Source organism: Balaenoptera acutorostrata, chromosome 3 (assembly GCF_949987535.1).
Source record: "Balaenoptera acutorostrata chromosome 3, mBalAcu1.1, whole genome shotgun sequence".
Classification (NCBI taxonomy): domain Eukaryota; kingdom Metazoa; phylum Chordata; class Mammalia; order Artiodactyla; family Balaenopteridae; genus Balaenoptera; species Balaenoptera acutorostrata.
The window spans coordinates 3836749-3840265 of NC_080066.1; the positions used below are offsets into that span (position 1 = coordinate 3836749).

Sequence of the window (3517 nt, forward strand, 5' to 3'; positions counted from 1 at the left end):
TTTGCTGTACAGCAGAAGTTAACACAATATTGTAAAGCAATTATACTTCAATAAAATTTTTAAAAATGAGAACAAATAAAACTTATTCTGTTTATAAATATGAAGGATATACCTACCACATCATCCTATCTAAAGAGTGGGTTTACAGGTGATTTTTATTTTTCTTACCTGTACTTTCTGATTTTTTTCTTTGATGACCATGTATTTCTCATGAAATAAAAAGTCAGTATAAAAGAAATTTGAAGCAAGCAGGCCTTAAAAGGAAGACAAGAGGATTCCAGATAACCAACGAGGTCCTACTGTAGCACAGGGAACTCTACTCAATCTTCTGTAATGACAGACATGAAAAGAATTTGAAAAAGAATAGGTACATGTCTAAGTATAATTGAATCACTTCGGTGTACACCTGAAACTAACACAACATTGTTAATGAACTATACTCCAATCGAAAATAAAAATTAAAGGGACTTCCCTGGTGGTCCAGTGGTTAGGACTCTGCACTCTCACTGCCAGGTGCCCAGGTTCAATCCCTGGTCAGGGAACTATGATCCCGCAAGCCGCGTGGTGGGACCATAGATAGATAGATAATAAAATTTTTTTGAAAAGAGGATTCCAGAAACACAGTGTGAGTACTCTTGAGCTCTGCTTGGTAAGCAAAGGTCTCTACAAAACGTCTTCTCTATACAAATAAGCTATAACCATCCAGGAAACAAGACTGCTTGTTGGTGGAGAAAGAGAATGCAAAGTCCAGCTATTAATGCTGTCAAAATTTGTATTCTGAAGAGAATTCTGGATTGCTTCTTGCCCAAAACAAAACTAAAATGAAGAATAAAAATTCAATAAACTTTCCCTAGACAACTTTACACATGGAACCTCTTTCAAGTCCCATTTCAGGTTTCATTTTTTAAAAATAGAACCTTGCTTTGCCTTTTTTCAACGCATTCTTTTCTACGCAAACCTAGTGTTTTGGCTCTAAAATTTAATCCCATGGGCAATGAAAGAGCGTCCAGGCCCAGAGGTTTTTATCAGGTGGATCCGGAAACTGCTCCTTTTTGTTCTTTTCTAAATACCGGAGGACTATGATTCAACCAAAGTAACAAAACAAAAACCAAAAACCAAAAAAGTCCACTCCACCAAATGAAAACATAAATGTCCCTTTGCTGCAGTTTTGTTTATATCGTGCTTACTTACTATCTGCAAAGCGCCATGATATTGAAAGTGTTGTCTTAGGGATAAAACGCAATTTAACTCGAGCTGTTAGACACTAAGACAAACCAGGATGCTCTGGGCGTCGGTTGTCAGGAACCAAGTAGTGGCTTTTGCTTCCCACCAGAGAGGCACCACCTCCCTAGGGGAAGCATTCGATGCCAGGGAGCCCTGAGAACTGACAGACCTAGGCCCTGGTGTGCACCCAAATGGGAAAGCAAGTCCTTTTGCACAATGGCTTTTGGTAGGGGAACCTTGGCTGAACAATGGTGATTGTAGCTAAAGTGGATGGTAACACGCCCCTGGGGAGTCCTTGCCAGGGAAAGTGCCCCCCAACTCGACAAGGGGAGAGAGTATACGGCTGTCTTTGTTCATGAATCTTTTAAGCTTACGGGGGCACTGGCTGACCTGCTGGAGGCTGGTCTCCGGGTGGGAGTGTATGGGAGGTGGCCCAGAAGGAAGAGGACAGACAGCACTAGCTGTTCGGATAAGCACAGATGTTGAGAGGGGATTCTGAAGGCAAAGACTGGAGCTGATTGTCTTTTTGTTTTTACTTACAAAAATAGGGCACAACACAAGGAATACATGTGAACCTGTATTGTTACTTAATGGGGGTTAAGCTTTCGATTCTGTGATTGTCTTATTTTACTTACTGTTTCTTACTAGAAACCCTCAGATATCACAGAAAAACAAATTTCAAAGGAAGAAATTTTGAAAAAAAAAAAAAGATGCTTTTTCCTACATCCTACTTACTCTTTGAAGTTGGACAAAGAGGGAGGTGGCTTTTGATCAAGTTGGGATCAAACGGCACCTTAAAGTCACTAAGCTGGATATTGTGAACAGTGCTGCTATGAACATAGGGGTGCAGACTTTATCTAAAGAATGGATAAACAACAAGGTCCTACTGTATACCATAGGGAACTATATTCAATATCCTGTGATAAACCATAATGGAAAAGAATATTTTAAAAAGTCAAAAACTGAGTCACTTCGCTGTACAGTAGTAATTCACACAACATTGTAAATCAACTAGACTTCAATAAAAAAAAAAGTCACCAAGCTGGGAGCCAGTACAGCACTTCAAGGGCAAAGCTTGGGGCTCAGATATTTAACACAGGGACAATGGGAACGTTGAAAAGAAGATGTAACACTACTTTGTCTTTTCAGTGTTCCTCTGAGTCATTACCTTATGTCTTTTTCTACCTACAAAGATGGATTTACATGTGTCAAAGCTATCTCCTTGTCTGACTTGGGCACAAGCTCTTTGTGGCAACCCCCAGACCTGTCAGTGTCATGATGATTCATGTGACGTGTCCAGGAGGGCTGGCGGTCCACCTTGGGAAGAACGGACCTGCCAGATCAGACGTGCTGGTTTGGTTCAACGTGGTACATACTTATTAAGCCACTACTAGGTGCCAAGGCTGACTGTGGAGAGAAATTTAAAAGATTAGTAACATACTTCTCAATGGAGACAAAGGAAGGAAAGGCTAGTTTGGGGTAGAACAGTTGGGCAAGATTTTACACATTTGAGCTGGTCCCTGAAGGGTGACTAGGGTCCCAGCCGGCAGAGGAAGAGAATGCCCTGAGATGCCTTTGGGGTGTGGTCAGAAGCCTTGCAGGTTCCAGGGATTCCTGGTGAGACGGAAGGCAGCAGAGATTAGGATGTAGTACACTTTATGTATCTCAAGGCTTTGGGGCAAGGTAAAGAGTAGGCTCACCTCCACAGGGGACCTCTGTGCTCCTGAGGTCGTGATTAAGGTAGGATCCAGGACCTGGCTGGCTGAGTTAAGGAAGGAAGGGGTAGATGTTCACCAAGCAGGAGCAAGATGCTGCCAGGACCTGAGAGCCTGGATCCCTTCCCCCCTGAGACCCAGCATCGTTTCTTTCCTTGGGCTCCATGAGACACTTGTACACTGGAATAAGTTTCTCTTTGCTTTAGCTAGTTTGAGTTGGGGATCACATACACCTTATCAATCCAGTATCATTGTTTTCTCTCATAAATCAACAATTAAATCCAAGCTCTGATGCCTTTTCATCTCTTTTTTTTTTTCTCTTTAATCACATTTCAAATATATTCACCCAGCTAGAGAATCACGTTGATCACTCATGGCCTTGGGCCATGGGAATGCAGAGTGACAAATAGCCCCAATATGGGAAGGGTGGGCAGTACATAGAGAGCTCTCAGCTTTGGGGGTCACACAGAGCCAGGGATCCTTTCTGAAAAGTGTGCTTGGGTAGGGCTCCATAATACGGGACATATCCTGGGACTCTAACAAAAAATACTTAGTTGCATGAAGAATTATCCTGTCTT

General features: G+C 42.1%; 1 non-coding gene across 1 annotated transcript; it reads left to right on the forward strand.

Annotated features, from left to right (window-relative positions):
• The first annotated feature begins 469 nt into the window (after positions 1 to 469).
• On the forward strand, positions 470 to 542 carry TRNAE-CUC (transfer RNA glutamic acid (anticodon CUC)). The gene has a single exon. It is a non-coding gene; the product is annotated as a tRNA-Glu (tRNA).
• Positions 543 to 3517: the final 2975 nt, after the last annotated feature.